The following is a 26,923-nucleotide window of genomic DNA, read 5'->3' on the forward strand; positions in this document are numbered from 1 at the left end:
CTGGCCAGTGGCCAGGAGGCGTCTGTGTGGTGATGGCTGCCCACACTGTTTAGGACTGAGTTTCCCACCAGTCAGAGCCCTGCCCTGCCCACCATGGCAGATCCCTTGGTATCCTTCCCTCTTGACCTCAGAGGATTTAGTCATAGATGAGTTAATCTGGGTTTTGCAATAGATGATTAAAAAAAATGGCATTTTCTATGAAAAATCTCTTGGGTGCACAGATACATGATAAATATTATAGAAACAAGATACCTTAAATCTGCCCTCTCCCCTAGCATTCTTCACTTAAAGTGACCCATTCTACGGAAACTCCCTCTAACAAAGAGGGGAGATCATTTCAGGTTCCAAAGTTTCCCTTGGCTTACAGAAGAATTCATTGCCAGCTTTTACAAAGTCATGCGTCCTCTTAGTGCATTTTAAGTGGTTTTATTTGCAAGGTTTTGATTCAGGTACAGCATTCCAGGAGCAAAGGGAGCTCATAAAGCGAAGCATATTCATGCTCACCTGGAGAAAATTGTACCCCATGTATGTGAGGATGGGATCATTTGCAAGTCTGATGTGGATGTTCTACCCCCAAGTCCCACAGGGCAGTTAGTTCACATTCCAGCATGCAGATTTCACCTACTCTTTTATCCTTAGAAGCTCACCTGTAAGCATCTGTCTTTGGAATGCAGGAAAGTCAAGATCTGAGGCTCAGGGGAATGTGATGACGAGAGAGAGATCGAGAGATCAGAGATCGTGGAAGGAATACAATGTCGGGTGTATTTGAATGGAACCCTCAGAGGCCTCTGCCCTCTGAAGAGGGCCTTGTTTCAGATTTCTCTTTGCTCAGAGGTTCTTAACCTGGTGTTCTCAACCCTTGTGGGGCACACCTGTGGGCTTCAGGGAAACACCAGCCCTCCTCAAGCCATGTGGTTTTGTGTATCTCTGCTCATGGACAGTCTGTAGGGCAGAGTCTAGGGGATTTTTCTGATTCACAAAGAAGAATTTGGCATCTTGGACAAGGCTCACCTGTGGCACATTCTGAGGTGATGAGATGCTCCATGAGGGCAGATCCTGGCTGCTTCTCTGTTGGGTCTCAGGTCCTGGTGCAGGGTTGGGCTTCAGTCTATATTTGTGGGGTGAATTAGTCAATAAGTGAGTGAGTAAAATGGCTGCATCAGGACTTGAACCTGGGCTGGGCTGGTCCCAGAGCAGTCCCACAGGAGAGAGGCAGCTTTGATTTTCCAGGAAGCCAGCCTAGGCTCTAGGCACAGAGGAGGAAAGAAAAGACTGTATTCACCAAAGACCCAAAGTGCAAATCAAAGACCCAAATCACTGCGAAAGAAGTCTCAAAGCAATAACCAAAGCAAAGAGTGCAGGAGGGAAGACAAATTGGATTTTTCTGAGCCTCTCTCTGAACAGTTGGTTCTGAGCAAGGGAGGGTTTGTGCTCTGGCCAGCCCTGGGCTGGTGGGCTGGGAATGTGGGGTGAAGAACTCAGGAGGGCGATGGAGCAGGCAGTGGCTGCTGGGGCACCGGCTCTGGTGAGCAGAGCCCAGGCTAGGCTGCTGCCATGTTGTTCTGTCTCAGAAGTGCTGCCTGGGGCTGCCATAGGCACCCAGGGAGGCAGTCCACCCAGATTGGAAGGCACAAGTCCGAGCGCCTGGTCTCTGAGCCAATTCTGGCTTTGGAACTCAGAATCAGTGGCTTCCCCCTGTGGATTTCAGGCTGTCATTCTGTAGAGGGGTTAACAGTGTCTGTTTACGCTTCCCAGGGTTAGCTGGGAGGCAGTGCTGAGTTGTGACTATGTTTACAGGCTATCAAATGCAGAAGATAGAAGGCAGCTGGGGAAAGGTGGACCCAGCTGAGTATGCTGGACAAGGCACCCCTCCCTGGGCCTCAGGTCTGTGTGGTCACACCCCGTGGTCAGCTGCTCAGGCAGATGCTCCTAGTGAGCATGGGCAGGAGCCTGGAATGCCGGATGGGAGGGAGGGGGTCTGTGCTGCTGTCACAAGAGAATGGTTCATCATTCTGCTGAATTTGTGAGACAAATCTTTCACCAAGGAAGTTGAAGAAGGAGGAGCCAGGGCTCCATCTGTGCCCTAAACTGATCATGTGGCCCTTTTTAGAGAATAAGAGTCAGTTACTAGAGCCACCTAGTTAATCCCAAGATGCGGAGCCGAGCAAGACCACCGGAGCAATCTCCCGATGGCAGGGTAGATGCCACCTCTGCTTGAAGACAAACATGGCCAGTGGCCTGGACCAGAGTGTGGACCAGAGTTGAGGAATTTGCAGCCAAAGAAGCTGGGGATTTCCTGATGCAGAATCCTGATCGGGGGATGCAATTCTCATTCTCAGCACTCCTAGCACACCGAGCTTGGTTGGGACTGAATGATACTGCAAATAACGCTCCAGGACCCTGAGGTCATTTCCAAGGAAGAGGGCAGAGCTGTCAGGAATGGGATGAGACTCTTGGGCCGGAGGTTAATGCTGTTTTGCTCAGAAGTGGGCAGAAATGGACATTGCGGTTGCCTTGTCATCATCTATCCCCTACCTCCCCAGGTCTAGCAGCCATGTGGATCAAGTGGCCCTGGTTGGGTAAGTCAGTCAGGGAAATCCTACTCTCCGCTGGTGGAGAGATGGATGGAGAACTGAGGTAGATTCATAACAAAGCTTAGGGCTTTGGTTCAGAGATCTGGATGTGAAAATGAAGCATGGAGTCCCACTTGCTGCTGGCAGCCATTTTGTAAACATGAGGGAAGCTGATCTTAAGACAAAATTAGCACACAGAGGGCAGCTGACAGAGATGGTCACATTGAAATGGAGCAGAACTTACAGGAAAATGCTGGTAGCTGACCTATGCCTGTTTCAGTCATCATGGATCTTTAAAAGCATGGAGAGGCCCTCTTTGCATTTTTGGGGCACTTCAGACTACTGACCTGTGGTGTGTTGGGGATTAGACCTTGTCTAGATCTGGAAGAATCCAGCCTGAACATTTAGGTTTATTCTTCAAATGGTCTGTGAACTGGAAGCTACTAGTGAATTGAGAAAAGGATTTCTTCTCAGTTGTGTTCTTTTTTCCTGGAGTTAATTATCCATAAGTCTTAGAGCTCACTCTGGTACTTAAAATTGCACAGTTCCTAAGCCCGTATGTCAGGGGAAGCCAAACAAACAGGCTTTGGTTTTACAAATCCTTAGACGTTTCCGCAAAAGCTCCCTTAACTGTCTCTGACAGTAAGAAAATTAATAGATGCAGCTGACAATGTGTAAAATGATCGTGTGTGTCGAGGCCTCAGAGGATAACATAACGTCTTCACTAGAAGCGACGGGTGTGTGATGTGGACCGGTGCTGCGTGAGACGGATGGCTGCAAAGCCTGCCGTGGGTTAAATGCTGTCATTACAGGCTCCTGCAATCAGGAAATCGTTGTCAAGTACCTACAGCCAGCCTAACACCCTACAGGCAGGGCACCCAGGAATCCAAGGGCGCTGGGGGACACCAGAGAAGGAGAGGACCATTCTTTGACCTTGAGGAGCTGCCCTGTCTGGCTGGGAAGAGAAGGCTCACGTGCCAGCCCTGTATGTTCTCCCAAGTCTGGAAGAAGGAAATGGTTGTTGGGAGTCTGGGTGTACTCAGGGGAAGTGGGGCTTGAATTAGACTTCAAAGGAATTGAGCAAATTATTATTTGGACTAGAATTATGTATTATTGAATGAACCCTGAAACAGCCATTCATGGGCTAGGGCTTGCAGATTTTATTTACCGAGAATGTTGGAATAAAATTTATTATAACAAGAATTGGCCTGCCCTGTATTTGTCCTATATTTAAAACATGTAATTTTTCACAGTAACAGCAGAGAACATGAAATTTAAATGTAGGCTTCTTTATGGAGTCTTGGAAATGACTTTTCTTCCTGGATGGAATGGGGCTATTGACTGTGTTAGGTTTGGAGGTGATTGAGCAAATAGTATTTTCTATTTGATCTTATTATATTTTAATCACATTGCAAGAAATGTCAGAATAGTACAAAATGAGAAACTTCACAAGCTCATATTTCATTATGAAGTCAGTTTGTATGGAGCTTTGGAAGGGACCCCACTCACATTGATTTGCTGCAGTGATCAATTATGGCTCAACTTTAACGGGCCGGAGCAGATGTGCCAGGTGCTTCCGCCATGCTGAGCCTGAAGGTCATGTACCTGTACCCTCTGCCTGAAACTAGCCACGCTCCGCATTACTTTATGGTGGCACTTGAATCTAGAGGTCAGGGGGTGAAATGCTTCTCACTGTGGCTGGCATATCAAGCCATCATGGCTGAACAAATATTGCCTGTGGGCTGAATCACATTTTGAGAAATTCATTTCTCTTGCCCTTTGCCCCCTCCCTCTCTCTGCCTTGCTCCCTTTCAAGCAGGTAGCAGGCTTGGAGTTTCATTGCCTCACTGGAACTGCAGGAGTCACCTACATGATACATTGGCTTGGATTTTCTAAAAGCCAAGCCCAGGATGACGGACAGGGTTTAGAAACAATTGCACAGTGCCTGGGGGAAGCAATCAGGGAACTTCTGCCCGTCATCTTCAAATGGAGATTGCCTGGTGCGGGCACTTGAGGGCAGGTAACAAGTCCCAGATGTGATGCATCTCCAGGGTGGGCTGTCTCAGGGGCCTGGGTCTTTGCCTGATGGCGGTCTAGGTGGCAGCAGAGAGGCAGGGAAGCTGAGAGTGGAGGGGATGTGCAAGTCAGTTACTAGCCATAGATTCCTGGAAAGTAGACACTTTTCCATTTTCCAGGAAGCACAGAATTCTGCTGGGAGTGGGAGGACAGCAGCCCCAGAATAGCCCCATAGCTCCATGACCTTCAGTGACTATGGCTTGCATTTATCACTGAAGGGACTTGTGGCCCAGGCCAACCATTCTGGTGTCTTTGCTCCTACCCTCTGGGCACCTCCTCAGGATATAGCCACTTGGGGCTGCTACTCTCAGGACAGACTGCCTCAGCTGGCCCTCTGCAGTCTCCAGGTCAGCCCCCCTCTTTTATGCCTCCATTGGCTCTCTGCTAGGTCCTGAGAAGCTGGGGTGGGGATCAGGGGCAGGGGGTTGAAGAGAAGGTGCTCAGCTTGTGTGGTTCTTCCTCAGCAGTCAAGTCCATCTTGATAGTTAATGTTATTTTTCCCCACTGGTGCTTTTTAAATAAATAATCATAATGGGAAACAAAGATCACCTCTCATCTCCTTTACAGAAGAAAGTAGGAGGATCAGTGTTGAAACTGTGAACTAACTCCAGCTAGTAGTTCATGTGGTATTCCATGATGTTGAGCATCACCGTTTCCCTCAAAAAATGTAAAGTATCCTGTGGCATTGTGTGAGTTTGCTTTAGCATCCCAGGACGCACAGTTTGAGAATCATAATAATAGGATTATATTTTGCATAAGTTTTACATGTAATTTAGAACTTTTTGAATAATTGCATAGTGGTATATGAACCCCATATTATTGGACCCTGTTGTTGGGCTTTAAATCTATTAACAGGCTTTTTCTGTGATAGATATTTTTACAGTAAATTGCTTTGTAGGTTAATCTCCTAGGACATTTCTGATTTTCTTTCTCAGAATGAAGTCCTAGAATGGAATGGTTGGGTCAAGGCAGTCACATGTTTGGGGCAACTTCGTCACCACATTTCTCTAAGATGGTTGTGCCAATTTATACTCACATTCTGCATATAGTAAGGCCTGCGTTCCATACCTTCACCAACACTAAGTATTGTTCTTCTTTTTAATATTGGCCAGTGTGATTATAGTTGCTTGCTTAATTTTTACTTCTTTGGTTATTTGCAAGCTTTTCCAATAGGAAAAGTCTTTGAACTTCCTGTTTATGTCTTTTGCTCATTTTCCTATTGGAATGTGTGATAGTTTTAAATTATGCTGCACTTTCTTTGACATTTTTCCCCCCCAAGAGTCCCATTTGAAAGTAGGTCCCTTTGAAAGTAGGTTGGACTTGGTGATTGATTTTTAAGAAAAGAATGGGGTAGACATGGTACTGTGTGACTTCTAGGCTAGCCCAGAAGCGATGTTGCAGTTTCCACTACTTGGCACCATTTGCTGTGTGTGAAGTTGGTTGCCATGATGTGAGGACACTGAAGCAGCCCTGTAGAGAAGAACCGAGAGCGTTTGGAGAGGAACTGAGGTCTGGCAGGCACAGGAAGCACTAATTTCCCAGCTGCTTGAGTGAGCCATCTTGGAGACCTCCTCCAGCTCCAGCCAAGCCTGCAGATGACCAGGTGACCATGGCCCTGACTGACCTTAACTTCCATCTCCATCTCCAGAACTAGAATCACCCAGCTAAACTGCTTCCAAATTTGTGACTCTTAGAACTGTGTGAGATCATAAATGTGCACTGTTGTCAAGCTGCTAAGTTTGGGGGTAATTTGTTATGCGGTGTTGTGACAGGAACTTTGTTGCCATTTTGTGGCAGGAACACGATGAGGGACACAACAGTCGTGGAGAAGATTTGCAAGGCAAGGCTCTGGTGCTTGAGCAGAAGTTCTTGTGTCATTTATTGAAGGCACGCGGGCTAGTAAAGCTGGTCATGTGACAATGGTGTGAAGAACAAGGTCTGGGGGGTAAGGGGAGGGCAAAGGATTACAAGGAACAAAGACAAGGACATTGTGACCACATGTCAAGAGACATTTACGTCAGCAAATACATGTGCTGCTGTTATCACAGGCAGAGTTATCCCGAGACCACCATGGAGTTAGTGGTGTCATCAAGTCATTGGTGGCCTCGGCATCCCCAGGCCTGCCTGGTGATATGGGCTGTTCTCCACAGGTGGTCAAGGGATGCTCTGTTGTGGTTTGCAGAGTGAGCCTTAGCCGGTAGGACCTGCTTCGTGCAGCTGCCACCCACAACAAGTCTTTTGCTCATTTTCCTTCCTGTACCCCACAGTCCCCTGCTGACACCCTCATCCTGGAGGGCTGATGCTTTCAGTGGGTGTGGGAGAGCAAGATGGGGCAAGGGAAAGCCCCCAACACCCTCTGTGCCATGTGGGGGCCATTACGTGGGATGAGTTTAGAGTTTTATTATCACACTGATTTTTTTTTTTTTAATCTATTCACTATTACCCTTAACCCAGCAGCCAGAATGAACTGGCTCATCTGTGGGTAGAGTCCCATCCCTTCTCTGCTCAGATTGGCGCTGGGTTCCCGCTCACGCTGAGTGAGAGCTGCAGTCTTACAGTGCTCCCGTGGGCCCCTTGTGGGCCGCCTGCCTGCCCTTCTTAGCCTCATCCTCTTGTCCCTTCCACTCGTTCTGGTCACTGGGTACACCCAGGTGCATGCCCGGCCCAGGCCTCGCGTCTGCCTGAAATGCTTTTCCCGAGGTGGGGTGTCTGTGCCGGCACTTCTTTCCTCCGTCGGGGCTTGGCTCCAACTCTGCTCTCGCATCTTGCGCAAAGAGCTCGCTCTTCCCTGCTGCCGGCCCCTGACTAGCACGCTCTGTATTTTATTGCTTATTTATTGCCCTCTCCCCACCCCATGTGGATTCTGTGAAGCAAGGAGGTTGTTTTGCTGCCCATTTTGCTCATGGATGCGACATGGACATAGTGGATCAGGGCTATCAACCTTGTTGCTGTGAGACCCAACAGGGGCTTTCTCCAGGGTGGGGGAGCTGGGCTGGACACAGCTGATTAAAGGAAACAGATGTGAGGAAGAATAAAGTTGTGTTGTGCTTGTACCCGACCAGATGCTCCTCGTGGGGGGCAAAGCACAGTGGAAGGGGAGTCTCAGCCCCAAGGTGCTAAGAACTCAGCCAGCAGATAAGGCAGCGAGGATTGTGCCGCAGGTGGGGAAGGCAGTGGGCAGTGGTGTGGGGCCGGAGGTTAAAGAAGCAAACAGAAGGGTATCAGGCAGAAAACACGCATCCGCATCTTAGCCAGGGATGGCGCTGCGATTGGAGGTGTGCTGGGGTGTGTGACGGGGTGGAGACGGTTTGATAGGAGAGCCCTTTATGTTTTGCTGCTTGGGGCTCAGGGTCATTTCTGAGCCCTGGGGCAGGATAAGAAGGTGGCGAGGCAGGTTCATTGCTGCTGCTATCACCCCAGGACCAGCTCCTGGGCTTAGAGTGTTTTGAGAGAATAAGAATGACATGCAGCCAGCTGGGCAGAGTGAGCATGCTAATCGGGTGCCAGCACCCCTCTCCCGGAACACAGACCTGTAATCACAGGTCAGCCCTGAGTGAAGATTCCATTTGTGGGAAGTGGTGGGAGGTGTTTATTTCCCTAGTGCGTGTGTCATGGGCTTGATGGTATACCAGGGAGTCTGACTTCCGACCGCCAAGGAATGCCAGCCGCCACCTGGTGCTGCCATGCCGTAGGTGATCGGCTCCTTCCTCTATTTGAATTCTTATTGATGGAGGCACCGAAAACCACGGCAGCACAGGCTTCCCATATGGAGGTGCCAATAACGTTGGCAACACCCTCTCCATGTGAACAAGTAGATAAGGGGGCGGGGAATTGGCGCTGTTGCCACAATAGACCTTTGTAACAAACTCCCCTCAAACTCGGGACTTGGTAACCACAAATGCTCTCAGAGTCAGGAATCTTCAGGGTGAGTGTGGCTCAACCCATTTAGGCCGCATGTGGTTGTGGGAGTGGGGGCATGCCAGGTGGGATTCAGGTGTACCCCATAGGTGTTCCTCCTGGGTGCAGGCTAGGGCAGGGGGCAGCCCGGACGCGCTCTTCTCCTGGTGGGTTACCAGAGCATGAGCCGCGCTGACCACACAGACATGCTTGAGACGTCTGTGTGCGTCCTTATGGGGTAAAGCAAGTCTTATGGCCAAGCCTGGGGCCAGCGGGCAAGGGAGGTTTCCTCCACCGGCAGTGGGAGGAAATGAGAAGCCACAGCCTCACAGGCTGCAACTCAGAAAAGCAGCAGAGTTTAGAGACGAGGGGTTTGGCCTCAGTCATCAGCCAACATCTTTTTTCAGACCATGTGTTAGACTGAATGGTGGTTTCCCAAAGTTGACTCTGTCCTTCTCCTTGGAACTTGTTACACAGTAGAGGGGGCTTTGTAGGTATGGTTAAACTAAAGCTCTTGAGAAGGGGTGATATCCTGGATTATCCTTGTGGGCCTGCTAGAATCACAAGGGCTTTGTAAGGGAGGCAGGCGGAGTCAGACGGCCGTGCTGTGACAGGCAGAGTGAGGGACACAGCTCAGTGCTGTGGGCTGTGACCTGGAGAGAAGGGCCACTCGCCAAGGAATGCCGGCTGACTCTAGGGCTTGGCCAGGAAGCAGACACTCCCTCGGAGCCTCTAAAAGGAATTGGTCCAGCTGACACCTGATTTTAGCTTGTAAGACTCACTTCTTGCCTTCTAACCTCCTAAACTGTTAAGAGAATAAATTTTTTGTTGTTTAAACAACTGTGCGTGTGGTACATTTTACAGCATTTTTTCTTCAGCAAGTTTCCACAGATTCCAAACCTTGACGATTACAAAATAATTCCTGAAGGTTGAGACACTGACAGTTTGATGGTATCTTTTGGGACAAGTGCAGGGTGAGGAGCTTGGCAGTTCCTCCATGTCCCACCACACAGTTGTGCTGCTCCTGTCTGCCTCTCTTTCTGCTGCAAATGCAGAAAAATGTAATCTCATAAGGAAGGGTGGCTAATCAGTGCTTCCACTTTGTGGTGGGCGACTGGTTATATTTTCACTTCTCCTTGGTGGCATGAGCTTCAAACCTTACAGGTTTGTGAATTCTAGAATCCCTGTGTTGCCAGTTGCACACGGGGAGGTAATGCTCCAGGTAGCACCTGGAGGTAGTGCTGAATGCAACGTTTTCTGTCTCTGGGGTATGGAGGAAGCAAGGAGGGCTGTTTGGGGCTGGGATCAAGAGCTGGCTGCTGGAAGAGGGCCGTTCCACTTGTCCACCCCCACATATGGCATGGAATTAAAATTTGATCCAAGACATTATGGCTCTTCTGATTCCTTCCTTCATTTCAGCGTGGGATAACGTAATCTCATCTGTGACTGTGTCAAGGATAAACTCAAGCAGGCCAAGCAGGCCAAGATGGACATTGCTCTGCTGTGCAGAAGGTGATGAGAACATCAGCTAGGCAATGATGATCGGGAAAACGTTTGAGAGTAGAACAGTCAGGCCCAAATGCATTTGAAATGAGAGGCCTGGTGAGATGAGGCATGTGCTAGATACTGTCCCGCCTCTTTCGGGACAGAGGCCCTCATTCCCCTAGCTGGTCTTGATGTGAGTTGGTGCTGGCTCAGAGTTACACCCTTTAGGGGAATTGTCCTTGCAATTGAATGGAATGGAATGGAAAGGGCTGCATTGCTCAAGGAGCTCCAGCCACTTGGAAGAAATAGTGTCAGAGGAGTGAGGGCAGAGAAGGCAATCTGAAAGTTTCCATTGGACTGGGAAACATGGAGGTGATTGGTGACTTTGGCAGGAAGGGCTGGGAGGAGGGTAAGGTGGGGTGTTGCAGGGGCTTGAAGCAACAAGGGAGGTAGTGAGGAGGAGCTGGCCCTGAGTCTTGAGGGAAAGGTTGGTGTGGGCACGGGAATACCTTCCAGGGAGAGGGATAATATAAGCAAAGGAACCCAGCCTGGGGAAGGCACCTCACTGGACTGGAGGGTGGGGGGAAGGTGGGAGAATGGGTGGAAAAGTGGGTGGTACCCAGCCAAGACACTTTACTTAGAGCAGTTAACCAGGCCGTGTCCACACGTGTCTGAGTTTCCACTGGTTCAGGATACTTCCCTCTAGTGGACACTGGGCATTTTGTCCCCCAGGTGTAGACCTGGCTTTTCAAATGGATGTTTTGCCCATGATCCAAGGACTGTGTGTTTATGACTGCAGATGTAGTGAGTTTTCTCAAGTGAGTTCCATCAGCCAGCTTAATGCCTCCATCACTTTCCTATCCTATCCTGCGAACCTGTTTCTAATACTTTTAACTTTTAATTTTTCTAAAAATTATTTTCAAAGAATTCTGTTTTGTGTAAGCTGTACAGGAAGGATTTAATACATTCATCAAATTGTATCCATCATCATTTCTGACTGTGAGAATTTTCTTCTGTGACCACTGTGTCTACCAAATCCAATTTTCCTGGACAAATATTTGCAGATCTAAATTTTATCAAGACAATTGGATCTTTTGTCTGTATAGAACAAATTGTGCAGTGCGAAATTTGGATCGTTATCAGTTTTATTTTGAGGAAATTATTCTTAGTAATAAAATTCATCATGAGTAGGATAAGAGGGAGACAGTTTATATTTATTTCTTCACTAATTTATTACAAAATTATGAGTGGACTTTATGGGATGGTTTTGATTTGCTCTCTTGTCCCAGATTGGGTGATTGACTTGTAAATCTAATTCTCCCGTCGGTTTCTGACTACTTCTCTGTTGGTGCCACTCTTCGTCACTCTGCTAGTGCTTACAGACGTTACCTCATTGGATTCTCCTTTTTCAATCAATTTGACAGCAGTGGAAGTTACGATTTGACATAGGTGGAAGCTGCAGCATAGAGGAGTGAAGGGGGCGTAACTGGGATTTGAACTCAGGTTTGTCTCTGAGTCCAGAGTCCACAGTTTAAATCATTGGGCTGTACTTATATTTCGCTGGATTTGTGTGCTCAGCAGACACCCACACGTTGCCTCATGCTTTGGCGGTGTGGGTGGGGAGTTAAGGTCATAGAATGACTGATCCAGGCCCTTTCTATCCTCCTCACCATCCCCATCATCACCATCCCTATCATCACGCACATGCACCCCCCCACCCCCCGGCCCCCAATGTGGAAACAAAGGCCCAGGAAAGAGAAGGGGTAAGCCTTGGGGTCAGATAGTTATTGGGTGGCTCGGCTGACTCAGCTCAACCTCCTAAACAATGCCTACTCAAGTGTCTTCGAATTTTCTCCAGCTCACTGGGTGACCAGCTTGCTAGGGGAGGCAGGCATTGTGACTTGTCTGAGACTGGATCCTCATTTTCCTTTATTTCACATAAGTCAGGAGAAAATGCCCCGGCGGTGGGGACTGTGCCATCAGTGGTTGCCAGCGACCCTGTCTGCCAGTGGTTCCGTGCCCATCCGGGTCCTGGGTCCCTTCCCTGGTCCTCTTTCCCCACTAGGAAGAGCCAGCTGGGACCGCCACCCCTCTGCCCCGTTTGTGATGCTGAGCAGGCCCTTTTAGCCGCCATTGTGATCAACAGACTAAAGTGCTTCTGGTCTTGAGACAATAGCAAAGAAGGCTTTTCTTTATGCTGTTAGACCGCCTTTGCTTTTTCTGATTATATGAAGAATTCTGGTTCATGGTGGTGCAGGTTCCCTTCAAGGGGAATGTTTCATAATGACCATTGTAGCTGCAGTCCGAGTAGTACGGGAATTAGAAGGGGTCTTGTTTTTTTCCTTTCCTGAAAGCCCACGTTTACACAGGGGAAGGGAGCTTGGGGCTCAGAGCTTGAGACAGGAACTGCATATACCTGACCTCATTAGAGGGAGGGAAAAGCCTGGTAAAGACTTTTCTATACGTGACATTCAGCGGGGGTCTGTGCTGGCAGCCCTGACCCTCGGACCCCACTACCCCCCATCACCCTGTGCAATGATAAATGGTCGCAATTAAGCATGCAAGGGAAGAAGCTTGCATCTCAGTTACTTTCCACTAAGGTTGGGAACCTTCCCGCTACGGACGGCTCCACGAAGGTTGTGAGGAGGCGGAGATGTAGTCAGGTGGTTGCTGTGAAAACGCGTGGAGTCAGCCACGGTGTCCTGGCTGCCCAGCCTTTGTGCAGTTCCCTTTGATGCTGGGTTCATTATAAGGTCATGGCTTTGCCTTGTGAAGCAGGCGGTACTCCTCATTTTGATATCCCACCCAAATGAGGCCCCCCAGGGACCCAGGGAGGATTTGCAGAGAAGGTGAGTCCCAGAGCCAGCCTGCTTGTTTCCCTTCTTTCTGGGGACCCAGTGGACTTTTCCTTGCTTTAGCATCTCAGGGGGGCAATGTCTCAGGACTGTGATCCACCTCCGGTGTTCTGGCAGCTTTTCCCACCCTGAGGCCCCAGCCCAGCCTCCATTAACAGTGACAACTTGGAGAAAGTTCAACATCACTGACCCGCCTGCAGGCCTTCCTTTGTTTGACTCCATTAGCAAGTCACCTATCAGAAGCTGTGAGAGGAAGCATCCCAAAGCCACCCACAACTCCAAACAGCTTTTGGCAGGAACAGTTGGTCTGTTTTCTCCTCAAAGATAGTGTTGGGCGGAGAAAGAAGAAAATTGCCGTTGCATCTCTCAGAAGCGTTTTGTAAAAGGACTATTTATTCTAGGTACAGTCTATTTTGCCCGATACCTCTCAGACAGTCAATAATTCCAGTTTGTTTATGACTATCCACGCTCCCTCCCCCTCCATCTGCCACCTGAATTTGCACCTCTCCATGCAGCCACCCCACCGAACGTGGGGGCATCTGTCTCTGTAATGACCGGCTACATGGTCTCGGCTGCTCAATATGGCTAGATGAAGAAAACATTTAATTTCTACTCTATGGGGCACTCCAAAGCCAGATTTGACAACTGTTCCATTGAGTACTAGTATTTCACAATTTCCTTTGATAACAAAAAGAGATGATTCTTACTCCCAGGGGAATGTCTTTACAAGATGGGAAGTTGATAAGTAGGCCACTAGAATGATAAACGGTTCCGGAACTCGCTGGGCTCCACTTGATGATCGTGCACCACCTTCTGGGAGATGGAGTTCTTCCAGAGAGTCTGGGAGTGTCCTTGGTCTGAAGGGCCTGGACAAGTCTCAGTGGGAAGTGAGGGCGGGGTCCTGCTCCCGGGGCCTTCGTGGAGTCCCAGGAGAGTGCGCTTTCACACAAGGGCCTCCGGGACAGGCATGCAAGGCTTGGAGGGATTCCCAGGGAAGAGGTCCCTGACAGCTGGGTAGAGCTGAATCAGAGGAAGCTTCATGTAGAGTTGGTGTGCACAGAGGGTCCTTGATGAATGAGGAGTTGGGGCGAGACAGAGGGCGAAGACATCCATATTGTTGCCTAAAGTGAACGTGAAGTGTGGTCAGCCGGGGACCTGGCGGAGGAGCTGCTCTCTGTGCAGGGCAAGGGCTGAGGGTGAGTTCCAGGGGCTGCCACCCCCTGCCCTGGGCTGGGATGCATGCAGTCATATGCCCCTTAATGATGGGACGCGTCCTGGGAAGTGGGCTATCAGAGGCGCTGACATGGTGTGAACATCAGAGTGTCACTGTACACACCTAGCAAACGTTCAGGTGACCACTGTTGTGTGTGTGGCCCGACACTGATGGAAGCAGCACTGCGTGACACATGCCTGTAGATCTGTGGTCATATGTGCAAGCAGAAGGAAGACATGCCTCCTGCCTGGACCCCATGACTGTGCGGGTTGGATCCAGGGACCAGGAGCATCATCGAGGCTTGCTGTGTGCGAGGCGCTGTGCCCAGCACCTCGGGTTAGCAGGAGGATCACAGACACCATTGGTCATGATGGGAGCCTGAGACAGGGAGGCGGCAGGCTCTTAAGAGCCCTCTGGAGGTGGGGGTTCCTCTTCCATTCTAGGGACTCCACCTGCCTCTTGAACCCTGACCCAGAGCCCATGATCCAGAGAGACGGCCGAATTGTCTGACCATGTTGCTCCTACTCGCACCAACTTCTGGCTTGTCCCTCCTGGGCTATGCGGCAGAGGCCTGGGCTGCGATGGGAGGGAGGGACAGCAGGGGTCAGGAAATCTCCTTTCACTCCATGAAGTGGCAGACATCCTCAGAGATGGGAGCAGTGAAATATGGGCACAGGAAATGTGCAAATTACCCCCCAACGCACATCCCACCAGCATTTTGCTTTCAATTATCTCCTGCCTTGGGCTTTCTGAATAATTAATTGTTGGAGCCAGCACCTTCTCTGGATTTTCTGGGTCACAAAGCAGGTCAGGCACCTACCAGAAAAGAGAATTTCTTGGGGTCCTTCTAGGTCCAGTGTCTTTTGGTACTGTCCCCGCCCCCCTCCTGGCACTGCTTTGTGAAAAATTCACCAGGTTTCACCTTGCTTCTTGGCTGAAAATGTGATTCTACTCCACTCCCCAGCCCACCCCTCCCCCAACTCCCAGTAGTGTTTCCTCAGCTCACCCCTGCTAGAGTGAATCCCTGCAGATCTGGATTGGAAACTCCCTGGAGAGAAGAGGATTTTGTGACCCGTTCCCCTCTGCAGAACACATGTAACTTAAGTAGGAGGTGGATTAAATAAACTTTGTTATGAGATTTTCACCATGTCTCTTGAGCTGTTATAATACCAGGCTTAAGGATTGCTGCCTGAAACCCCATTCAAGTTATTTCTAAGGCTCAGGCTGATTTAGTGATGATGTGATCTTTTATTTTTGCTACTTTCTCCTTGCCCTGAGAAAGGTGGCAGGGGTTGTGGGAAGGAAGACTGCGTGGTCAGACACCCCAGCCTGGCCAAATCCCAGCTCTGCCCTACATCAGTTGAATGAACCAGTAGTCCCATCTTTATCCCCTCCACGGAAGGCTGGTAGTAGGACACTTTGGAAGGGGCGAAATGAGAACACACAGCGTTAGCCTCATGTGGGCGTGCGCATATCCTTTGCCTTCAGCCCTGACTGTTGCTGCCTTAGCAGCTGGACATGGAGCAGGGAGCAGCTGGTTGAAGGCAGGGTTTAGGGGTTCAAAAGTAAATACCTCAGCTATTTTAACTGCCCTGAGGTCCCCCTCCCCCCAACCTATTTCTCTCCAAATAAACCTGTCTAAAGCCATTTACCCACTTCAGGCCAACGGGTGGTGCATTGCTCAGAGGCGCCCAGCAGAGGGAGCAGGTCAGGGCAGAAATCCAGTCTGTCCTGGGACACCAGAGTGCCCTTGGGGCTATGTCTGTCCAGGGGCCTCATTTCTGATCCATACCAGAGACCAGGCAGTAGCAAGGGCTAGGAGCCCTGGGCAGGTCTCATAGCAGGGCCTGCTCACTCAGAAGTCCACACCTGTGAATCCCTCCAAGGAAACTGCCCTTCATCCACACACACTGACTTCTCTTTTGTCACCCACCTGAACAGTGACCACTCCATCGGTTCAGTGCAGCTTCTCTGAGGTTTATGTGCCATTGTGTCCCGTAGGGGTCTGAGCTCCACCAAGGATGGCCGAGTGAGAAGATCAGCTCCTCTGACCCATTCTCTGCCTGTAACCACTCCCCTTCTCGAGAGCTTCTTCCACCTCTGATGTCTCTCTCCTGCCCCCCATCTCCTGCCCTAAGGCCAGGTCCTAGAGAAGTCTGGTCCTTAAAAGGCCTGTGGCTCTGTTCCCAAAGTCTCCTGCCTCTGCTCTCAGCTGTGGCCCTGAGGTACATCTCCAGCCCTAATGGCGAGAGAGTTGCTCTTGAAAATCTCTCATCTCTCCCTTTCTCCTGCTTTTGCCCCACTCAGCTGAGCCAGCAGGGCCTGTGGCCTCTGCCCCACCTTCAGAAGGCCTGCTGGGTCATGATGCTGGCCTTGTCTGTATCTAAGAACTCTTCTGGCTGACTTGGCTGCCTTCGACACAGAACAAAGGCCCTCTCCAGCTAGCCAGTCAGCTCACCTGCCTGAACGGCTCATGGGGAGGGGATGAAAATCCCTAGTTAGCAATTTAGAAAGTTTTGTTTGCCTTCTATGCATAAATTCCTCTCAGAGGCTCCACTGGGGCAGGGAGCAGTTGGTTGAAGGCAGGGTTTAGGGGTACAAAAATAAATACCTCAGCTATTTTAACTGCCCTCAGGGGCCCCCTCCCCCCCCCCCCCCCCCCCCCCCCCCCGTTCTCTCCAAATAAACCTGTCTAAAGCCATTTTCCCTGACATCCCCTGCAGGGAAGGTCTGAGGCCAGGAAGAGGGGGTGTCAAGGACACAAGGAAGTTTCCTAGCTGCTCTTTAGGGGCTAATAAAAACAAAAAGAAAATTAACCCAGATTCATTCTCTCATCACTAGATCTTATTAGAGCCTGATTACATAATCTATCTTAGTTTACATTCTCCCTTAACCTGTTTATTTAATTGGTGATAATAGAACTGGAGTCTCATGTTGGGCTCATATATCTGGCCAGGTTGGGCGGTAGAGGCAATTTATTGTAAGCATAAATCTGGGAGAACCAGAGGTCTCTGCACACACACAGGGTTGTTACTAGCAGTGGTTGCTTTGTGTTGTGGGATTTGCAATCAGGATTGATCAGCATTGCTCCAAAGGGCCACTAAATTACTGAGTGCCACAGTTCTGCTAGAAACATTGGGCTTGGGCTCTCTGGGGTAGTCCTTTAGCATCCATGGGCCTGCCAAAGCCAGCTAGAGAAAGTTGGGAAGGGGAAATTTATTTCTTCATAGAATGGTGGGGGTGGCCAGAGTTCTCGGCCCTGCTTTCTCTGCTCCCACGCCACAGATGGCCAGATGTCCCAGACCCCAAAGGAGATCTGAGGGAGAAGGCCTGTATTAGGCACTATAAACAACAGGAAGGGATAGCATGGATAGCATGCCAGGGTGCAGCCATGGCTTCTCAGCTGGGCGCTCTATAGCCCAAGGTGAGCTTCTCATCTATCTTCACAGCGCCCCTGGTGGCCAGGAGGAGGTATTGGAATATTTCTTCCAAGCCCTTTAGGAAGCCTGGGGCAGAGGCCTCTTTCATTTCCACACTCTCAGAGCTGGACCAGGCAGTTTAGAGGTTGGCAATAATCTGCCTTTGTTATATTTAGTGACTAATTGTGTCACTTTATTACCTAAATGTCTGTTCAGTGTCTCTTTCCCCCCCTTAGTTAAAACAGAACACAGTTCTTTGCCTGCTGGCAATGTCTTTTCGCATTACCAATTTTCCTTCAGCATTTGTTCTTGTTCATTTAGCTTGGAATTGGTGTTTCATTTGGTCACTGCTAGTGGTTTGTCTGGCTTTTGGGGCCAGAAATTATTTTTTTCCTGCCTAGGGGAGAGATGTCACTATATTTGGAAAGCAATTTTCCCCGATTCAGGAGCCAAAGTGATTTTATGATTCAGCTATTAAATTTTTTTTTTTTTTGCTTTGTAAGTATCTAATTTTCTTTCAGAAGAAATATATGAATAGTTCTCTGCATATGTGTATCTGAAATAAGGATGGAGACATGTAGATTTACAAACTCTCGTTTATAATCTCTAGTGCACTAAAGAAGAGAGAGAACAAGAAGCACACTCATACTACCTGATGTGTTCTTCAGAATTTCATATATATATCTCATGTACTTGTGAGTCTGATTTGTAGCTATCAGACTCTGATTTGTAGATATCCCATCCTTTGAAACAAGGAGTGACAAGACAGGTCTCTAGAACAAAGCTTCATTGTGAGTGTTTGAAGGATAATGGGGTTGTCTCAACTGAGTGGAGTCCTTAATATAAGTTTTCTTGGCTTTATTTTTTGAGATGTTAAAAAACTTGTTTTGCCTAATATATTAACATTCATTTCTAGGCTTTGAAAAATAATCCTGCTTTGGAAGGAGCATTTTAAATTTGAAATATGAGGCCTGTATAGCGGTTCCTTGAAATCATTAACTGTCCCTTCAATATTAATTGCAGGTGTATCCATCATGGGGAACTTGTTTGTCATTAACGTGAGGGGGATGCAAAGCAAACACTCCTGGAACCCCTCCAGGGGTAATGCTGTCACTCAAAACTTTGTTCTGGAATTGATCTGCCCTTAGAATGGGCTGTCCCTATTGACAAAATGACAGTTCGTGGTTTTAACAAAGCTGACAAGTTGCAGTTTTAGCAAATGAAATGGGAGTTGACTTGTGGACAGATCTGCCAGGCGGCTTTGACCCAGTGCAAAGTTTTTGTGGATGCCTCTGATGAGCCTGAGAGGGTCAAAGAGCAGGGTGCCTTGTATGTGGTGTTTAATTCCCGCATTCCAAGGACGTGACTAATTTGCTGTGTAGCCCAGCCATCACGGGCTTGGCCTTCTTGGAAAAGGTGGCATCTGTGTTTATGCAGGTCTCTGCTTAAGAAAGCTAACTCTATACATATGCTACACATGAATTAAAAAAATTTGCTTGCCCCTGCACCCCCAGCCTCCATGACCTGCCTTCTGTTCTTACTGACTTGTGAGCTATTGATTCCTCCTTGGGGTTGGTGGCTTTTCACTTTTTACTCTTATCAGCAATTTTACCTATTAAATTCTAATCTGGGTCTAAAACATTTTCCAATAAAGCCAAAGCTTGGGGATCATCCATTGGAAGGGAAACTGGATCCACAAAGGGCCCTCAGGGTATTTCCAATGAAAGGACAGTGCCTGTGCTGAGGAGCAGGCACCCTCGCTTGCAAATCATTTTGGTCATGGTGGGGTGGGTCAGGAGTGTCTATTTGAAATTGAGCTTTTGTTTCTTACCGAGGTTACCCTGACTTCTTTTTTTAAATTTAACTTACTATTATTATTTTTTAAAGATTTATTTATTTATGCATATGAGAACTGGGATACAGGTCAGAGGCGTGGGGGGGTGAGAGGATTCACAGGAGACAGAGTGGGGAACAGAACAGGCAGACTGACTGAAATACACTGCTGAGGGGAGCAGCAGGCAGCAGGAGAGGTCTGTGTGCCATGTGGGTATCTTCCTGATCAGGGATCAAACTCGTGCTGCAGAGGCTGCAGACAGCTCTTCATAGTGCTGAAGCTTAACCCCTTGTGCCACCAGGGAGGTCCTCCCCTGACTTTTTTTTTTTTTTAAAGATTTATTTATTTATTTATTTATATAAGCACTGGGTACAGTCAGAAGTGCGGGCGGGCAAGAGAATTCACCAGAGCCAGAGGGGAGAGCAGAGCAGGCAGACTGATGAAGTACACTGCTAAGGGGAGCAGCAGGCAGCAGGAGAGGTCTGTGTGCCATGTGGGACCCTTGCCAGTGGCCAGGGATGGAACCAGTGCTGCAGAGGCTACGGGGAGCTTTGCAGCCCAGCGCTCAGCTGCTATACCACCAGGGAAGTTCCCCTCCCCTGACTTTTTAAAGAATGCCATCTTCCTAGTTCAGGTGGGTAAGGAGACCAGAGCTGAGTTCTCTTTCCAGATTACAAAGAACCTTGCTGGTAATATTTTCTGTCGCAGACTTGCAACTCATCCCTCTGATGGGCCAGGGACTTTTCTATGGTGATGTGGTCCAGTTATGGGAATATCCGATTCACTTTACTCTTCAATAAATTCAATTTAACAAACACTTCTTGAGTGCTGGCTCTGTAAAATTACCATGGAAACCCAAGTGGAATCTTTAAAATCCTCTGGGGGAATTGTTCAGAGTTCCCACATCCACTGAGACGTCAATGATCAGGCAGGGAGCGTTGGTCACACCCATGCCTGCTGGCATGTTTGCTCCCAGCCCAAACAGCAGAGAGGGAGAACAGACAGGGACAATTTGTAGAGCTGATCATATTCATTTTTGTCCCTGACAGTGTGATGTGGGCTTCCAGGGAAGAAGAGTGAAGAGCTGGGGCTTTGATTTCTGTTGGAGCAAAGAGCCTAGTGCAGTGGTGCAGTGGTAGCTACACCTGCCTCGATGTCATCGCCCACACGCTCTGTGCCAGGCAGGACCTACAAAGGGATGTCTCAGCGCCTGGTGACAGCCTTGTCTAAGGCACCTTGCAGCACAGCGGGGACCGTGGGCTTCAGAAGATCAAAGCCTCGATTACGTGAGACACTTGTCACCCAGCAGGAGCAGGGCATGTCCCTGACACAGGACTAGATACCACAGAATCATGGTCCTGACAGGGGTCTTAGAGGAAGCAGGGGACCCCATGCTGTTTGTTCTTAAGAAGCCAGTAGTTCCAGCTGTGCTTGGAAAAGTTCCAACCTTGAAGAGGGCAAGATGGGGCACTGACATTTAAGAGCATTGTAATGATTGCAAATCTTTGTGCAAGTGACTATGAAGAGAGAAGAAGAGAAAGGAAGAAAAGAAAATCAAACTGGCTTAAACTGTGAAGGAAATCTGCTATTAACAGAAGTCCAGATGTAAGTTCAGTTAAGGGTTGATCCTGGAACACGGTCATGTCACTGATGATGCAGTTTCTTTCACTTACCTTTAGGCTGATTTCTTTGATGGACCCAAACTGGTTGCCAGCAGTTTCCAGGGCTGCTGGCTTCCTCCATTGGGTCCAGCAGGGAATGGAAAACATCTTTGCCTCAACTCTCCCAGCAAGTCCTGAGTTTCATCGATAACCCTAAATTGGCTTCTGTAACCACTCCTGAACCAACCTCTGAAGCAGCTCACAAGCTTTCCCCTTGGGATACACAGTCAGCTTTGTGGGGAGCAAATGGAAATGAGGTGCTGTTGATGGAGGCATAGAGTCCAGAAGGCAGATAATAAATGTTCACTGCAGTGTCACTAAGGATATGACTTGAGCTCACTGATGTCCTTGCTTGCTAGTATCTGTTTACAGATAATTATAAAAACAGCCCCTGTTTTTTGTGGGGGCAGGGGTGGGATTTACTGTTTGATGTAAAAGAATCCAATATGCAAAGCACTTCATGGAAATTACATTAATCCCAAGATTGTGATCGTGCATTATCACCAGTTCTTTTCCACACGGAGGAAACCAAAGCACAGAAAGTGAAGTGACTTGCACAAGATCTCAAGGACAATTAGAGGTAGAGCCTTCATTTGAACTCGGGCCTGTGACTCCAAAGCCTGTGAATTTATAGGCAGGATGCCAGGCCACTGGTATCCATACTGCAGGCTAGAGAGTTCCCAGCCAGAGAGGGTTTGGGTCTTCTAAGCCTTCTGGTTTTTCTAGAGAGGTGTTCTCCAGTTTTCTAGGTTGCAGGTCCATCAATGCCACTGAACCTTCCCTGTGCCTCAGCCAGCTCACCTATGAAAAAAGTGGGCTTGGACTCGTAGTTTCTCAGTCATTTCCATCTTGGACAGCCCAGAGCTCCCTGAGTCTGAGCTGAGCTTGGGTTTGTTTGTTTTTTGTTTTTTTTTTTTTTTTGCTTTGCCTCTGGTATGCAGGACGGTTTTTTTCCCCCACCCTGGTATTCTTTTTGGGAGAAATGATTTCTTTACTAGGCTCTTGTTTTCCCATTAAATAAAAGGAATATTCAGTTATTTTCTGTGCTCATCTCAGAGAATCTGAAAGAACCAGGGATGGGTTTCCAGGGTGCAGGTGTTAAATCTCCCTGACAGGTTTGTCCTTTAGGCAGGTGCGGCCTGGCACCCTGCCCTCTGCTCTGGTGTGCCCCCGGATCCCCAGGGACACTGCGGAACTCCTGAGGGCCAGCCTCTGATTTATAGGGTGAGAGTGAGAGCCAATCCCTCCTGCAGTCCCTCCATCCCCACATGAGAAACCAGTTTAATCTGCAGTAGCTGCTGGTGCTGTTCCTCTGAGTTTGCCCCTGTGATTTCCTCTCCAGTTATCTTCTCATTAGAGTCGTCCCTCTGAGGGCTGAGGGCCTCTCTCTATCCAGGTGTAACACATGCCTATATAGGGGAGTCTCTGACTCTGTACGTGCCAACTTGATTATTGCTCTAAGTCTGCCTGAGAACAGTGAGATTTCACTCTCTCCGCATAGCTGTTGTTTCTTTCCATAGCATGTCCTTTATCTCTGGGGAGTGTTGACTTTTCTCTAGGGTCCTGGTGACTGTGCTCAGCAGTGTCCATGAGTCATAGGCTTTGGGGGCATGAACTGGCACTTCTGATGGTGGCTGGATATGCCCAGCCTCAGCTGCTGTCTGGTCGGAGCCCTATAAAGGGTAGCCCTGCTTGTTCCTTGGCTTGGGTGGCCAACCACCAGGATGATTGACTGTATTTGTGTTCAAATGAATGAGCTGCTTGGTCATCATGTAGATCTGTTGGAGGTTTAAGGGGGCACCACGGTGCGTGACACTGAGGTCGTGACCCCCATGTAGGGAGGTGCTAGGCAAAATGCCACCTTCCCACTTTGTTTCTGCAGGGTCTAGAGACAAGTCTCTGCATTGTGGTCTGTCCTGGTGTGGGCTGTCAGTCCTAGGGAGGTGCTGATTCTTGGGGATGAGAATGACGGAGATTTTTTGTCAGAAGCCACTGAGTTATGAAGTGTGGTGTTGAATGTCTTCTTAAAGATAAAAGCATCTTTGAAACCACATCTGCCACCCACCTTCAGTTGTGATGGCTGGGGAACAGAGAGGTGAGTGCCACTGTGCCCAGTGAGGAGCACCCATCCAGCCATGGGAGCGGCCTCAGGGATCCAGCAGTACACCCTGTAGTACATTCTACCATTTCCTGAGCTTGTTTCCTGGAGGCTCCCCACCTGGCCTGGGTCACTGGCAGAAGCAGAAGGGAGTGTTTTCCCCTACAAACAGTGTAGGAAAAATCGAGGTGAATTATCTGGCTGCTGCGTGAGTGCTTTATTGATTACAGAGCGCCAATCAAATTAGCTGTCAGAAGAGAATGCAGATGGCACCATGTGGAATGGATTTTCTATATCCCCTAATTGCATTATTTCAATCAGCGGGTGAACATTGCGTGGCTTGCAGCGGGATTTGTGGGGGTGTCGGGGAGTGGGGGTGGGCTGACACGCACAGTCCGAGCCAGGCTGAGGATATGGGTTTGAATGTCACAGGTATTTTAATATCAAGATTGAGCATTAACAGACTGGATCCTGATTACTTGATGGGTTAATGCAGGGCAGGGGCAGCGATTCAAGCACCGGCTTATAGGCGAGAACGCTCGCCCCCCATCCCCCACCTCGCTCCCCTACCCTGCACCTTGGAGTTGGAGCTGTGTCAATCCCTAGAGTAAGCAGATTGAAACAGCTCTCTTCCATCTTCTGAAGGAGGTATTGCCTAGTGCTTAAGAGCTTTCGTTCTGGCCCAGATCTTAGTTTTTCTGCTCCTCACCAGTTGAGTGACCTTGGCGGGAGACTTAACCTTTCCAATCTTCAGCTTGTTCATTTGTAAAACGGAATTTGTGGCCACATGAACACAGAGCCTTCCGGACATCGAAGGCGGTCATGTGTGCGCAGAGCGTGGTCCAGGGCTGGAGTGTGGCTGGTTTGCAGAGGCCGGGCGCTTCCTCAGAAGACCACTTTTCTTTCCCTGGGGCGCTTGAGGATTTAGAAGGTCTCCCAGGTTAGAATGTGGAAAAGCTGACTGACCCTGGAGAGAAATCTAAATACATTGTTTCTCACAAAATCTTGATTTTTGAAAAATTCTTCTGTGGATTTGATTCTTCCTCTGATCAGGCAAGGTAAATCTGTGAGCTCTTCCCCAAGATCCAGCCTGGTGGACCCTGTGTCCTCCGGTGGTAGGCGTGGCTTTGTGGCGGCTCCCCCCCCCACACACCCTTCCTCTCCCCCACCCCCCGCCAGTACCATGACTCCGGGCTAATCCCCGAACCGCTCGCTCGATGCTAAAAAGCCTCCACTGATCGTCTTCTGTGTCGCCCCAGGGTTTGGGTTTTCCAGTTTGGCTCATTTGTTCTCCTTCATGTTGGGGAGTTCTATGTCCCAGAGAGTTGGGGCTAACAGGAGTTTGGTGCTCAGGAAAAGAACCAACAGTGCTTTGTGGGGGGGGAGGTGGCATCACTATCCTGTGGCTGCAGGCTCTGGAGGTGCAGCAGCATCTATGCTGGGACTGACAGCAGTTCACTCATGCTTGAACTCCAGCCCAACGAGACTCAGGAGGCAACTTCTTGTCCAGTGAGGCTGCTGCACCTCCAACTGAGGATGCCCATAAAATTTGGGAGGAAAGAGCCAGGCGGGATGGAGGAGGAAGGTGTGCGTCAGATCTGTGGGGCCTCAGTCTAGGCCACCTGAAGTGAAAGCTCCGTGGACCAGTAGCCATGGCCTGGGGTGGCATCGAGACTCCTACACTCCTACTCAAGGATGTCTCTGGCTCTCCAGGCTGTAGTTACCTGTTTCTGGCATCAACCAGCCTTTCTGTCACCTCCCACCTGGGAGTTTCACCTCGGAGGAGTGCATTACCTCCACCAGACAAAACGAGGTGGCAGGTGGCGCGGGGGCTGCCATAAATGACATCAGGGTCCAACTTGCCATTTGCAGAAGAATTGGTTCTTTGGCTCTAGAACCACAACTCCTCTCATCTCTATACTGTGGCAACACAGGGTGGGTGGTGCAGGCAGAGGAAGGGGTTGGGGACCCTCTTTAAGTCCTAGGAGGCTCACTGTGTGCTCCATTCTTGGGTGCTGGGGTCTCTGTCGAGGCCTCGATCTGACCTGTCCAGGTCACAGGAGGAGAGCAGAGGGTCAGACCCTGTCCTCCTCCCACACCACCCCCTTCTCAGGCAGAGGCCAGGGGCTGCCGTAGGAAATGGTCTTTGACTTGTAAGAACATACACCCAAGCAAGCATGGGCCAGCGAGTTTGCAGTTCACAGTACGAAACTCTTCCGAGAGAGAACTCCAAGGAAATCTAATTAGGAGGCCTGTAATCCATTAAGTCCTGTGCTCTGGGACTGGGTATTGTGTAGGCGTGTGAGAGGCTGGGTGGCAGAAGCCCCGGCTCCTTCATCTGGCTTGGTGGAAGCGCCACGTGAGGGCGGTCTGGCAGGGATGCTGCGGGATTCTTATGCTCCCGAGCAGGAAACAGGCCGAGCACGTCCTGAGAGCTGTTGGGTCACTCTGAGCCTGGAGAGCTGTAGATGCTGCACAGGCGGGCCCGGGATGTCCTCTGCCCTCCTTCCTCTGTGGTACATCTTCAGTGTTGGGACACTGACTTCTCTTCTGAATCAGCCTCTCACCTTGGATGAGAGGTGGATCCGTGGTGGACACTGACAAGACTGGAGTCCATCTGACACCCTTCTCCTCCTGTTTCCTGTGAGCCAGGCTGAAGTGTGGACCCTGGCGAGGAGCAGTTGCAGCAGGGGAGGTGGTCAGCGAGGCCAGGAGGATCTACTTCTTTTGCACGCAGCTCCCCTCTGTTCCCTCCCTGCCTCTGCTCTGGCACTCCCCTGGCTCACGTCCAGGGACATCTCCCATCTGCGCTGTGATGCTGGGACCACAGGCTCTGCATCCCTGTGAGTGCTGAGATGATCCCACGTGAGGGGCGACTGTGAATAGCTGAAGCATCAGTGCTTCAAATGATATACTTTTGTCTAGACAAGCGAGTACAAGGTTGTTGCTTTAAAGATTTATTTATTTATACAAGCACTGGGTACAGTCAGCAGCGGGGGTGGGGTGGGGAGAGGGGGTTTGAGAGAATTCACTAGAGCCAGAGCGGGGAACAGAACAGGCAGACTGATGAAGTACTTTTGCTGAGGGAGCAGCGGGCGGCAGGAGAGGTCTATCGTGCCACGTGGGACCGTCGCCGGTGGCCGGGGATGGAACTGGTGCTGCAGAGGCTGCAGGCAGCTCCGCAGCCTAGCGCTCAACCACTGCACCACCAGGGGAGGCCCTAGGTTGTTCCTTTAAATCTAATTTTCCTCTGCTGTTGTTTCGATGGATGACAAGAGGCACAGCTACACAGTGAGGAGTCATGTGGCTGTGGCCTCTCCTACCTTTGTAGAGCCTGTGACCTGGAGTGCATGCAGGAGTGAGCCAAGCACATGAAGGATGCTGGAATTAAAGTAATGACAGGTAGCCTGGACTCTAAAACAGCCTCCTCAGAGGCTTTGTTGCCTTCAATCTTGCTTCCTTCAATTCATCTTCTACACAGTAGACAGAAAGATTTTCTAGAACACAACTGAGCACATCCTCCCTGGTTTCCTTTCCCCAAGGATCAAAGTCCACACTCTGTGGAGGTCTCCTTGGTGTGACCTGCAAAGCCATGCACGATGGGTTCCTGGTCCTCTCCATCCCTAGGCCCAGTCCTGTGCCATCCATCACTCAGTTGGTTAAGACCAGGGGAGGTGGAATGTGGGCAATGAGTGGTTCTACCTACCAATTGTCTTTCTGTGCGTTTCCAGCATCAGAGACTGAAGACCTGACTTACCGAGTCAGAAAACTGGAGGTGGAGGGCTGAATGCCAGCTTTGGCAATTCTGTCCT

The 26,923-nt window shown here is 49.6% G+C and overlaps 1 protein-coding gene across 2 annotated transcripts in view; it reads left to right on the forward strand.

The window, feature by feature from the left end:
* FSTL4 (follistatin like 4) overlaps positions 1 to 26,923 on the forward strand; it is a 672,816-nt gene that overhangs the window by 161,933 nt on the left and 483,960 nt on the right. Inside the window, exon 5 of one of the 2 annotated variants that reach the window (XM_054694402.1) lies at positions 20,402 to 20,957. The exons of the other annotated variant lie outside the window; for it this stretch is intronic. The gene's annotated coding sequence lies outside the window, so the exon portion shown is untranslated. The remainder of the gene's footprint in view (positions 1 to 20,401; positions 20,958 to 26,923) is intronic. 2 annotated transcript variants of the gene reach the window in all.

This window comes from Talpa occidentalis, unplaced genomic scaffold (genome assembly GCF_014898055.3).
Source record: "Talpa occidentalis isolate TD23 unplaced genomic scaffold, MPIMG_talOcc4v2.1 talOcc4.13, whole genome shotgun sequence".
Lineage (NCBI taxonomy): Eukaryota > Metazoa > Chordata > Mammalia > Eulipotyphla > Talpidae > Talpa > Talpa occidentalis.